At 37.9% G+C, this 13,719-nt stretch overlaps 1 pseudogene; it reads right to left on the bottom strand.

The window, feature by feature from the left end:
* Nucleotides 1-13,072: 13,072 nt before the first annotated feature.
* Nucleotides 13,073-13,719, bottom strand: LOC102881558 (annotated as a pseudogene).

Raw genomic sequence — 13,719 nt, 5'->3', positions numbered from 1 at the left:
TCCTTCAATATTTACATATTACAACCACAAGATAAAGAGGATGAGATTACGTTCAATATTTCACTGAGCTTATAACAAAAATCATATAATTGCTCCATCTCCAAATTTATGAAATTCATCATAAATATATCAAAAATGATGTCCTCTTCTGTGCCTTCTGCACATTCCCATTTCATAAAAATTAACAATATTTAGACAACCAAATCACTGATACATGGTTAAAGATATAATGATGATAGGTTAAAGACTTAGTAGTACACGAAAGTCAGAAACATATGCAAGTACCCCCTCCAAAACACATACAGAATTGGAAATTAGAATATATATGATGACCTTCAAAGAACTGAACTATAAAGAAAGTAAGTAATCAGAGAAGCTATGCAAATTAAAGAGGCAAAATAGATCCCTCTCCACAAATTTACTATTAATCTGATTAAGGAAATGATGTAGCTACAGAAATAATATGGGGGAAAATGGTAAAAGAATGTGGCAACCAGAGGGATGGAGGAGGAGTCCCAGCATGGAAGCCTAGGAAAGACTTGGCCATGTCATCCTGAGCATTGTAGATCCAGCTCTATTCAAAGAAACTCCATTTGGTTCTATCCCTATAGTGAAGGTAAATGCACACTGCCTTCACGGAGGTCATTAAAATCATCCAACTTACTCTGTAAACTCTGAATCCAAGTCCATGAAACAACTTCTGACTAATTCATCTCACAAAGATTGGGCCACAAGAATATGTGCTGATGAGGAATCACCCGTATCTATCCAAACTATCTGAAAGTTGTATTTTCTAATTATAAGTTAACATATCAGTATAATGACTTTTGTATATTTGATAGGAATCGTTTGGTTAATCTGAATCATTACTCAAACCCAACCACATCAAGATATGGTAATAACTGAATATCCAAACTTCTGAAGCAGAGAATTAGATGAGAATTAGAATTAGATAGTGACTCTATCAGGCAGTCGTTGCAAGATCTGTGCAGCTGGACATCTGATTCTCTCCTGAGAAAACCTTCTATTGGAGTGGGCCAGTTTCCATATTTACTGATAGACAGATATCTAGATTTAGCTGTCTCAAAGGCTAAACATCCAATCTCATTTTGCGTAGGATTCAGTGCTTATTTAAAAGAATAAAAAGACTACTGGAAGCCTAATATGAAGTTCTTACACATATGTAAAGCAAAATACCTTGTAATAGTATAGACAAAATGTTAAACATATGATTATAGGTATCAGTCATACTAAGAACCAAGAAAAATCACAACTCGAATAAAAAAAGACCATCAACTGATGACAACATAGATGAATCAGATGTTGGAATTATCTCACAAAGACTTTAAAGCAGCTTTTTAAATGCTTCAGTAATTTATTATAAATTTTCTAGAAACAACTGAAAAAATAGAAAATCTCAGCAAAGAGATTGAAATTATAAAAAAAGAACTAAATGGACATTATAAAATTTAAAAACACAATAACAGAAATAAAATAACTGCTGTACAACCCAATTGTAGAATGGAGATGACAGATACATCGATGTCCTTCAATAAAGATCAATAGAATTCACCCAATCTGAAAAACAGAGGCAAATAAACTAGGGAAAAATGAACAGAGCCTCCGGGACCTGTAGGACAAAAACAAAATAGCCAACATTTGTATCCCATGAGTCCCATGAGGGGAGAAAGAATGTCAGACTGAAAGAACATTTGGAGAAAGAGTTGCTGAAAAGTTCTCAAATTTTTTTATTTTTTTTTTTGAAATACACAAACCTACAGATTCAAGAACCTGAGCAACCTCCAAATGGATAAACCTAAACACATCATAATTAAACTTCTTTAAACTAGGACAAAGAAAAAATATTGAAAAAAGTCAGAGGGAAATACATTACCTGTAGGACAAGAACAATTTGAATAACTGTATTTCTCATCTGAAACTAGCAGATCTATCCTTAAAGACTGAAAAGGAAATGATAAAAGAAAGTATCTTGTAGTATAAAGAAGGAAGAAAGGACAACAGAAAGAACATAAATATGAGTACATACAAAAGTATGTTTTATTAATCATACAATGGTATATTTTATAAATCATGACTTTTTATAAATCATGTTTGATGACTGAAACAAAAATAATAACAGCATCTCATAATCAAGATGATGATATTAAATAAAAAGAATGTAAGGGAACCTAAGTAGAAGTGAGGTTTCCACACTTAACTCAAAATGGTGAAATGTTGATTATAGTAGACTGTGATAAGTCACAGAAGTATATTTTAAAATCAAAGCAACCACTAAAAACCATATAAAGAAATGCACTCAGAAATACCTCAAGTAAATACAGTTGAATCTCCCAGAATGTTCAAGTAACCCACAGAAAGGCAAGAAAAGGTAAAAAGAGAAACAAAAACCAGAGGAAACAAAGATAAAATAATGGGAAACTGAAATGCTAGCGTATCAGTAATCACCTTTGCAGCAAATGGTCTAAATATACCAATCAAAAGAGAGAGATAACCAGAGTGGACTAAAAAAATGACCCATCACATATTGTTCACAAGAAACTCACTTTAAATTCAATGATATGACTAGGTTAAGATAAAAGGACAGAAAAAGATATACTATGAAAATGTTAATTTTTAAAACCCAGGAATGTCTATGTTAATATCTGAAACAGTAGACTTCAGAGCAAAGGAAATTACTAAAGTAGAGATGAAAAATGTGAGACATTAAATATAAATAAGATCAATGACTAGGGAGACATAATGATCTTAAATGTGTATGCACCAAACAACAGAGCCTTAAAATACAAGATGCAAAAACTTGTAGGGCTGAAAGGAAACAGAGACAACTCCACAGTTATCACTAGGTAATTCAACATGACCTCTCAGCAACTGATATAATTACTAGATGGAAAATTAACAAGGACATAGAAGATTTAAACAACACAACCAGTAATGGAGTGACACATCAATCCACCCAATAATAACAGAATACACATTTCATTTGCCCATGGAACATTCACCAAGATATACCATATCCTGTAGCATAAAATAAACCTGAACAAATGCAAAATAATTGAAATCACACAGTGTATGTTTTCTGTTCATATTGGAATCAAACTTGAAATCAATAATAGAGTGACAATAAGAAAACATCTAAACACACAAAATTAAACAGCATCATTTAAAATAAGCCATGCATCAAAGAGGAAATCTCAAAGCATATTTTAAAATAGAATTGACTGAAAATGAAAATATAACATACCAAAATATGTTAGATGCAGCTAAAGCATTGTTGAGAGTGAAATTTGCAACACTAATGCACACATTAGATATGACAAAAAGACTCAAGTAAATAATCTAAATTCCTACCTTAAGGCACTAGAAAAAGAAGACAATACAAAAGGTTAGAGCAGTAACTAATACAATTGAAAATAAGAAAAAAACAAATCAATGAAAAAAGACTGATTTCTTTTAAAAAATCAATAAAATTGACAAACTTATAGTAGGACTGACAAAAATTAAAATGGAGAAAACTTAGATTACCAATATGAGAAATGAAAGATGGGATATCACTATATATTCTGCACCTACTAAAACATCACACTCATAAACGACAACTTAAAAGTAATGGACTCCCTTTTAAAAACCACAAACTACCAAGTAACCAAGACGAAATAGGTTATCTCCATAGCCTAAGAACCAGTAAATAAATTGAAATTATTTAAATAACTCCCCCTCAAAAGAAATTGCCAGTTCCAGCTGGTTTTACTGGAAAATTCTACCAAACATTTAAAGAGGAATTAACACCAATTTTACACAGTTGCTTCTGGAAGGGAACACTTCCCAATTCATTTTTGAGGCCAGTATCACTCTGATATCAAAACCAGACAAAACCAGTACAGAAATAAAACTACAGACCACTATCTCCCATGCATACAGATGCAGATATTAGCAAAGTGAATACAACAACGTAATTATGCACTGGTGACCAAGTGGGGTTTATGCACTGGTGACCAAGTGGGATTTATTCTAGGTATGCAAGTCCAGTTCAAAATTTGAAAAATCCATCAGTGTAACTTGCTAGATCAAATAAAAATCATATGTTCATATCAATTGATGCACAAAAAGCATTTGACAAATTCTAACACGTATTCATGATTTAAAAAAAAAAAAACAGCTCTCAGGAGTTGCATCATTGAAATGGCAGAGTGGGGAGCGCCAAGAATCTCAGTGCTTCCACTGAAGCAACTGATAAGTTGGCAAAAACTGACAGAACCAACCTTTTTTGGAATTCTGGAATTTCATCGAAATTTTACAGGAACCAGAGGAGTGCTTAATGAAGAAACAGACTGAAATTTTAGTAAGAAAACATTGTGTTCTTGCTTGCCCACCTAGCACACCCATTCCCCAGTTAAGTGGTGGCGATGGGGATGGCAGCCTGAAGTCCTTGTGCACTTAGCTGGTGCTAGGGGGCAATGTAGAACTTGTTCTCAAAAAATTGTAATTATATATTTTGGCCTGCCTGGTAATCAGTATAAAGGCTGACCTTTGTTTTACCCCTATTAGGCCGGAGTAGTTTTCCAGGAGAATATAACAAAAGCATTTAAAGGCATATATCACCTACAGCCACCTGGGTCAAGAGATAGCAATGGTAGCAAAGCCTGGGAAGACCCAAAGCCTAGGAAGGAGGAGGCTATAGAGGAAGATCTTGGGGTGAATAAGAGCTTTGAAGGGCTACTGCAAATACCAGGGAGTAGAGAATATAACATATATGTCGAGGACCAGATGCTTGCTAAGAAAATATTTGAGATGACCATTGGCTTTCACCTCTGGCTGATTCTGAGCTTCACAAAGCAAGAGGAAAAGGCTAAGGTAGAGTTGGAGGCACTTGGTTTGGTGTTGAAAGAGTACCCTAGCTTAGAGTCAGTCTGCAAAGATCAGGTGAGTATTGTTTTTTTTTTTTTCCTTTGGCATGAGGAGTTTAAGGAGATCTCTGTCAGGCCTCTTGGCCGAATCTGTGATAACAGAACAGAGACTTCCATGACCGCACAAGATGATGAACACAGTCTTTGCAAAGATTGTTTGGAAAAGTCACTGAAGAAGAAGACAATACAGGCCTCAACTATCAACAACAGAAAACCATAGGGAAGGGGGAGATTCTGATTTCCAGAGTTATCACAATATGATATTTAAAAATGTTCAGTTTTCGACAGCAAAAAAAATGCAAGACATACAAAGAAACAGTAAAATATGGTCCATTTCCATGAAAAAAAAAAAGAAATTAACAGAAACTATCCTTGAGGAAACCTAGACATTTGATATAATAGACAAAGACTTTAAGCCAACTATCTTAAATATATCTCAAAGAGTTAAAGGAAATCATGGACAAAGATATAAAAGAAACCAAGAAAACCATATATGAAAAAAAAGGGAATGTCAATAAAGATATAGAAATTATAACATGGAACAAAATAGAAATTTTGGAGCTGAAAAGCAAAATAATTGAAGTAAAAACATCACTAGAGGGTTTCAACAGCAGTTTGATTTGATCATTTCAATAGTCCTGTCTTCAAGTTGTATCCAAAAACACAAATAAATTGAGAGTAAAAGGATGGCAAAAATATTCCATGCAAATAGTAAGCAAAGGAGAGCATGAGTGGCTATACTAATATTAGACAAAATAGACTTTAAGTCAAGAATTGCTACAGGAGAAAAAAGTATATTATATATTGATGAAAGGGTCAATTCATTGAGAAGATAATTGCTGAGAACTTTCCAATCTTGGACATCTATGTTCACAAATATCACCCTCGCTATAATCTCAATGCAAAACAACCTTCAAGACACATTGTAATGAAACTGTCAAAAATCAAAGATGAAGACAGAATCCTAAATGAAGTCAGAGAAAAAAAGATTATAACCTACAAATAAATCCCGTTAGTCAATCAGCAGATTTCTAAGCAGAAACCAGATGGTCCAGAGGAGTGTGGAATGACATAGTCAAAGTGTTGAAACAAAAAATTTTACAGTCAAGAATACTCTGTCCAACAAAGTCATGAAGGAGAAATACTTTTCTAGACATGGAAAAGCTGAGGGAATTCATCACTACCAGCCCTGCCTTGCAAAAAAAATGTTGAAAGTTCTTCAAGCTGAAATGAAAAGACATTAATAAGTGACATGAAAACATATAAAAGTATCCAACACACAGGTAAAGGTAAATATACAGTCGGATTTAGAAAACTAATTCTGTAATAGTATCATGTGTGCCCATTAGCTATAGTATAAAGGTTAAAAGAACAAAGTAATAAAATAACTATATCTTATTAATTCTACTATAAGTTGTTAATGAGTGTATAATTTAAAAAGAAATAAATGAAAATATCAAAAATATAATAGGAGGCAAAAGGGTGGAGCTTTTGTATGTGATTGAAATAAATTGCTATCAGCTTAAATGGACTGTTTTATTTATAAGATGTCTTATGTAAGCCTAATGGTAACCATAAGCAAAAATGAAGAATAGATTCACATATGATAAAGAAAGAAGAAACAGCCTGCCACTATGGAAAATCACCAATTTGCAAAGGTAGGCAAAAACAGAGAGAGAAGGAAACAACAGAACTACAATACAGCCAGAAGGTAATTAATAAGATGGCATTAGTAAGTTCTTACGTATTAGTAATTCCTCTAAAGATAAATAGATTGAATTTATCAATCAAAATGCAGAGTGACTGGATAAATGAAAAGATAAGAACCAACTATTCACTGCCTACAAGAAACTCACTTCAGATTTATGGACACACATAAGCTCAAAATGAAGAAACAGGAAAAGATATTCCATGCAAGTAGAAACCAGAAGAGAACAGGAGTAACTATGATTATATGAGACAAAGCAGACTCTAAGCCAAAAATTATAATGAGACAAAGGTCCTTATATAATGATAAAGACGTCAATTCATCAAGAAGGTGTAACAATTGAAATATACACACTCAACATTGGACACCAACATATATTAAGCAAATACAAATAGATCTGAAAATAAAAATAGACTATAATATAATAATAGTAGGGGACTTCAACACTATACTTTCAGCAATAGATAAGTCATCCAGACAGAAAATCCATAAGAAAACGTTGGACTTAAACCATATTTTAGACCAATGGATCTAACACACATTTATAGAACATTCCATCCAGGTAGAGGAACACATGCGTCTCTAGCACACATGGAACATTCTCAAGGATAGATCATATAATAGGCCACAAAACAAGATTAACAAATTTAAGATTGAAGTGGTACCAAGTGTCTTTTCTGAAAACAATGGTATGAAACTAGAAATAAGCAACAAAAGTAAATTTTTAAACAAGTGGAAACTAAATAACACACTCCAGTGGGTCAAAGCAAAAATAAAAAGGGAAATGTAAAAAATCTCAAATGAAAATGGAACACAACACACCAAAACCCATGGGATGCTACAAGAGCAGTTCTAAAAGGAATGTTTAATAGTGTTAGATGCATATACTGAGAAAATAGCATGATCTCAAATACCTAATTTCACATCTCAAGTAACTAGAAAAAGAGGAACAAACTAAACTCAAAGTTAGCAGAAGGAAGGAAATAACAATGATCGAAGTGGAAATAAATGAACTAGAAGACCAGAAAAACAATAGAAATGATCAACAAAATAGAACTGCTTTTTCAAAATGATAAACAAAATTGACAAACCTTAACTAGACTAATTAAGAAAAAAGAGAAGACTAAAATAAAATAAGAAGTGAAAAAGGAGATAATTGCAACTGATACTACGAAATTCACAGGATCATAAGAGGCTGCTATGAACAATTATATGCTAATAAGTTGAATAAGCAAGAAGAAATGGATAAATTCCTAAAACATAGAACCTAGCAAGACTGAATCAGGAATAAGTAGAAAATCTGAACAGACCAATATCGAGTAATAAGATTGGATCAGTAATCAAAAATCTCCCAACACAGAAAACCCTGGGAACAGATGGCTTCACTGGTGAGTTCAACCAAACGTTTGTGAAGGAGTAATGCTAATCCTTCTCAAATTCTTCCACAAAACTGAAGATTAAGAAACACTTCTAAGGTCATTTTATGAGACTACTATTACCTGGATACCAAAGTCAGAAAAGGACACTACAAAAAAAGTAAACTATAGACCAATATCCCTGATAAACATAAATGCAAAAACGCTCAACCAAATATTAGCAGACTGAATTCAACAATACATTAAAAGGATTATACACCATGACCAACGAGCGATTTGTCCCTGGGTTGCAAGGACACTTCGACATATGTGAATCGATAAATGTGATATCAGTTGTAAATATAGGCATCACATTAACAGAATGAAAGATTTTAAAAAATCATATGATCATCTCGATAGATGCAGAAAAACATCTGACAAAATGCAACGTACTTTCACAATAAAAATGTTTAATAAATTGGGTATCGAAGGAAACTACCTCAAAATAATAAATGCCATGTATGACAAACCCACAGCTAATACACTCAACAGTAAAAAATTGAAAGCTTTTTCTCCAAGATCAGTAACAAAACAAGGATGCCCATTCTCACCACTCTTATTCAACATAGTACTAGAAGTCGTAGCTAGAACAATAAGGCAAGACAAAAATAAAAAGTATTTAATGAAAGCCAGTAAAATAATTGTATGAGTCTTTAATACCCCGCTATCAACAATGGATAGGTCATCCAGACAGAAAATAAATAAGGAGACACATTTGAACAATACTGTAGACTATAAATAGACCTAACAGACTTATATGAATATTCCATCCAACAGTACCAGAATATACATTTTTCTCAAACACACATAGAACATTCTCCAGGATAGATCATATGTTAGGGACCATGTTAATATGGAACTAGAAATCAGTAACAGGAGGATAATTGGAACATTGACAAATATGTGGAAATTAAACAGCACACTTCTAAATAACTAATGGGTCAAAGAAGAAATCAAAAGGGAAATCCAAAAATATTTTGAGGCAAATGAAAATGGAAATGCAACACCCAAACTTATGGCATGCAGCAAAAGCAGTTCTAACAGGAAATTTTCTAGCAATAAATGCCTACATTAATTAAAAAGATCTCAAATAAACAACATATCTTTACATCTCAAGGAACTAGAAAAAGAGAAACCTAAACCCAAAGGCAACAGAAGTGAGGAAATAACAAAGATCAGAGCAGAAATAAATGAAGTAGAGACTACAAAAACAATAGGAAAGACCAACAAAACTAATAGCTGGTTTTTAAAAAAATAACAGTGACGAACCTTTAGCTAGGCTAAAAAGAAAAAAAAAGAGCGACAGCTCAAAAAAAAAAAAAAAAGGAAATAAAAGAGGAGACATTCCAACGGATAATACAGAAAAACTAAAGATCGTAAGAAACTACTATGAGTAATTATACGTCAACAAATGAGATAACCTAGAAGAAATGGATAAATTCTAGAAACATAGAAACTATGATCAAAAACAATAGGCCTGTTTTTCAGAAAGCCTAGGGGTTACTCCTATTTGTGAGGTGCCCTGGTTCACTAAGAACTGTCTCTCCAATTGTTACAGGCTCAGGGGACCCAGGAAAAGAGGGTCCCTCTGGCCTCCCAGACCAGGTGATAAAGGAGCATCCCCTGGGTGACAGCCACCAAAGCCGGGTCAACACAGTTGTGTAGAAGACTCCCCTCTGGGACATACTGACCCTCTGGGATGAGGCAGAGGGAGAACGGGAAGATGACACTTACTACAAAAAGAAAGAAGAAGAAGGGAGGATAAAAAGCAGAAAGAAAAGGAAAAAAAAATGGCAACAAACAGATCTGGCAAGGCAGAAATGGCAGAAAATGGCGCCTGCCAGCTGGAGCATAAATATGGCACCTGGTGGAAAGGAAAGGGAAAGTGGAGGCCGCTGGCAAGGCAGAGGGAGAGCCGGGAGAGAGCAACCCACAGCCTTCCTCCCTGGGAAGTTTCCCATCAGACTCCTTGCCCTTCAGGCCAACGCTTTAAAATTAGCAAATGAGTCTCTTTCACCTGAAGTCCGGGCATCTTCAAAGGGCTCCCCTGTGCTGGGCCCTGGGGCGGGTCTCACTGCACCTGGAGCCTTTGAGAGCCCTCTCCTCTCGGTTGGTTAACTGCGGCCCCACCGGTTTCGTGGATGTAAGCCTCACTGGCCTTCAAAGCCAAGTGTTTTGAGGGTTCATCTCTCAGGTGCTGGTCAAGTTGGGGTGCCAATGTGGGTCACAAAGCCTTCACTCTTCAGGGTGAAGCTCTGGGTTTTGAGATCCCTCTTGCTGTGGGTTCCCCACACCAGGGGTGGGGTTTATGGCCACGTCATGTCTCAGCCTTTCCTGCCCACTTTGATGTGGTTTCCCTCTTGTTTGCCCAAAGTGAAGGGGGCATTCCACTGGTTTTTAGTTTCTTTTTCACAGGAAGTTGTTCCACATATAGCTGTGAATTCAGTGTGTTCATGGGAGAAGGTGAGTTAAGCACCTTCCTATGTCGCCATCTTGAACCAGAACCTCTGTTGTTTCTTTCTGGTTCTTTCTTAGGTTCCACCTCTCTTCTTACGTTGCCAGCAGTTTCTGCACGCTGTCTACTTTGATCTTTGAGTCCTTAGCATATTATTCATAGTCGTTTTCAATTCCTGGTCTGATAATTCCAACATCCCTTCCACGGCTGGTTCTGATGCATGCTCTGTCTCTTCGGATTATGTTTTTGCCTTTCAATTTTTTCTTGATTGCTGGCCACGATGTAGCAGGTGGAAGGAACTGCTGCAAATAGGCCCATAGTAATGTGGTGAGGTGTGGGGGGAGGGAAAATGTTCTCTAGTTCTATCCTGTGATTACGTTGCAGTCTTTTAGTGAACCTGTGCCTCTGAATCGTCGGCTTGAAAAGTGTTTTTATTGTTCTCCTTCTCTTTACGTGGGATAGAGTGGGCTGGACTTGGGTGTTTTCCTTCTTCCAAATGGAAGGCTCGAGCTGAGTGGAGTTCGGTCCGTCTCGTCCTTTAAATCGGTTAGGCCCTGCTAAGACCTCAGCAGGTTGGGGTCTGGTTAACTAGTTCCTCCTGAGGGCCATCCCTGTTAAGAACAGTGCTCTGCTGTATTTTAAAATGGTTCCTTTCCCCGCCTCTCCCTTCGGAAGTATGAAGGAATTTTTCTCCCATATTTACTGTGAAAACTGGCCAAGCTCCTGCAGGCAAATCTCACCATAGCATGCGGCCCCTCCGTGGTTGCGTCCTCTGGAGTTAATTTAACCCTAGAAGTGTCCACACCGGTCCTTCCGTGTCATCGTATTTCAGGTTTTCCTCCCTGGGCACTGGTTTCTGCAGCAGCTTCGGCTCCCGGATCTCTGCTCTGGTAAGCTAAGCTCGAGCTTCCCGTGTCCGCCTGTCTGTCTCTGCAATCTGGGGAGCAGCTGCTTGCCCTGTGTCCTCCCTCTTCTGGATCCAAGAGGAGTTGTTGATTCTATTCCATTTTGCACTTGTTGTTGGAGAGTGGTGACTCTCCGAGCTCCGTGTGTACAAAACCGAAATCGCCTTCCGTTTTTAAATTGTGAAACATAAAGTACGTGCTGTATTTCTTGCAGCCTTTTAGCAGTATTGGTGGTTATGACACAGTGGAAGATCCTTTGCACTTAGATTCAAGATTGGTCTTTTCCAGTCGATTAAACCTCTAATTTGAAGATCATGTAAGAGCTGTGACGGGAAAGGAAACCTGACCTGTTGATAATAAATATGAGTGTATTTAGTAAGACGTTTGTAGTATTTAAGGATAGATGTGGGGTTGGATCAAATTAGGGCCATCCAGGGACCAGAGGAGGTAAGGAATCCTCATTGGCCTGCCAGGATTATTTCATAAGGGAATAATCAGTGTTGACTGGAGGTGTAGGATTCGAGGATCGTCAGGGCCATGTGCCAGACTTTGGGCAGGCTGAGTTCCTCAGAGAGTTTGGCTGGTTTGAATTTAAGAGCATTGTTGCCTGTTTTATTTTTCCAGAGGACGGAGGATGATAAAGATCGTAACGTTTTGGGCCGTGAAGTGTTCCTATCACAAAAGAGGAACAAGGGGATCCCCAAGTAGGGAAAATTCTTTCTGGTCACAGCTTAGCTACAGTTACAGCCGTAGCCCATTTGCAGAGAAAAGCTTCTAACCATCCTAAATGTATGTCCTTCTGTTTTTGTGACTAAAAAGAAAAAAGGGTTGTGAGTAATTGGAGAGTCCAAAAAGCAGGAGAAGAGAATAGAGGTTTTCAGATTTTGAAATGCAGACATGCAGGAATGTCCCCATTGGGGAGATAGGTGTTGTTTCCTTAGTCCTGGCATAGAAGGGAGAGCAACAGGGAAAACTCGGGATCCAGTGCCAGCAACAGCCAACTCATCCCAGAAGCCCTCAGAGGTGCCTTTCGGTCTCAGGGGAATGGGGAATTGGTGAAGCTCTTAGGGGATGAAGGCTCTCCTTCAAGGGAGAAAGCATGTCCTAGAAAATGCTCTTGAAGAGGCTAAGTAATTTCATTTTGTTTTTAGAAACTTTATGTCTGTCGTGGGCAAAAGCTTGGAGCAAATGAGTTGTTAAAATCAGGTGAGCAGAGAAGAAGGTCATCTACATATTAGATTAGGAAAGAATTGCAGGGAATAATAGTGTTAATGGTGAAATTGTTGCCTGTGTCCACTAGCAAGGTGGTGGGATGTCCATCGACAGTTATGATTATTCCCCCTTGCACATTAAGAGTTAGTTGTTCATCAAAAAGGGAGGGATTCTCCGAGGAAAGTCATTGAGAGATGGATTTTTAGTCTCTTGTTCACATTTGCATTTTGAGGCTGGTTAATACCAAGTCTAATGTCCCTTTTCTTTTCAGTATCCACAATTATCTCTGTCTATGGGAGTTTTGGAGGGAGCCAATTGTCCTGGCTTGTTTCCTTCAAACTAAGTTGTAAAGTCTTGAGTTGGCATTGTTTTGTTGTTGTTATTGTTTGTTCTGTTTTTCCTTTCTCGGGAATTTTATTGGTTCTGGGGAGGATTGGCAGGTGGCCCCTGCCTCATGCTGAGGGAGCCACACGCCCTACTTGTTTCCAGTTGCCACTGATGGGCAGGTTCGCGTGTTCGTGGGAGGCCAGGAAGGCCTTGAGCTTGGGCCAGGACCTAGGGCGAGCCACCTAGGCCGAGAGCAGCGGGGAGGAGTCCAGACAGCCGGGAGGAGTCCAGGCAGCCGGGGCCGAGACCTGGTGATTCAGCAGCAAGTCAGCAGAGGAGATCTGGTTGCCCACGATGAAGGCCTGGCCCTCTGGTCCTGGGACAACAGGGTCTCCAAAGGCTTCGGGTGCCCTGGCAGCTCCTTCACATAGTCCTCCTTGCCCGCCTCGTAGTTGGTTAAATGAGGGTGATGGATTTGCAGCGGAGGTCCTCCACACTGCCATTCACCACATCCGCCAGCGTCACCTCCTGCTGGTCCTGTCCACACAGCCCAAGGGGGCACCCAGGTGGCGAAGGATGGTACAGGATGAGGTCTTTACCCTGGAACTTGAGGGAGCTGCCCATATAGACAGGAGACTTTGAGTGAGCCCTGCAGCCAGGTCTCCTTGGTCACCACCCCCTCCTTCCAGCTCTGGCCCTGGTCAGCCAAGAGCATGCGCATGACCTCGCAGTGCCCTCAAACAGGGGAGTAGATGATGCTGTAGGGCGACAT

Source organism: Pteropus alecto, unplaced genomic scaffold (genome assembly GCF_000325575.1).
Source record: "Pteropus alecto unplaced genomic scaffold, ASM32557v1 scaffold35, whole genome shotgun sequence".
Classification (NCBI taxonomy): domain Eukaryota; kingdom Metazoa; phylum Chordata; class Mammalia; order Chiroptera; family Pteropodidae; genus Pteropus; species Pteropus alecto.
Note: the sequence above shows the minus strand (reverse complement) of the source record. Positions and strands in the feature narration are given on the sequence as shown.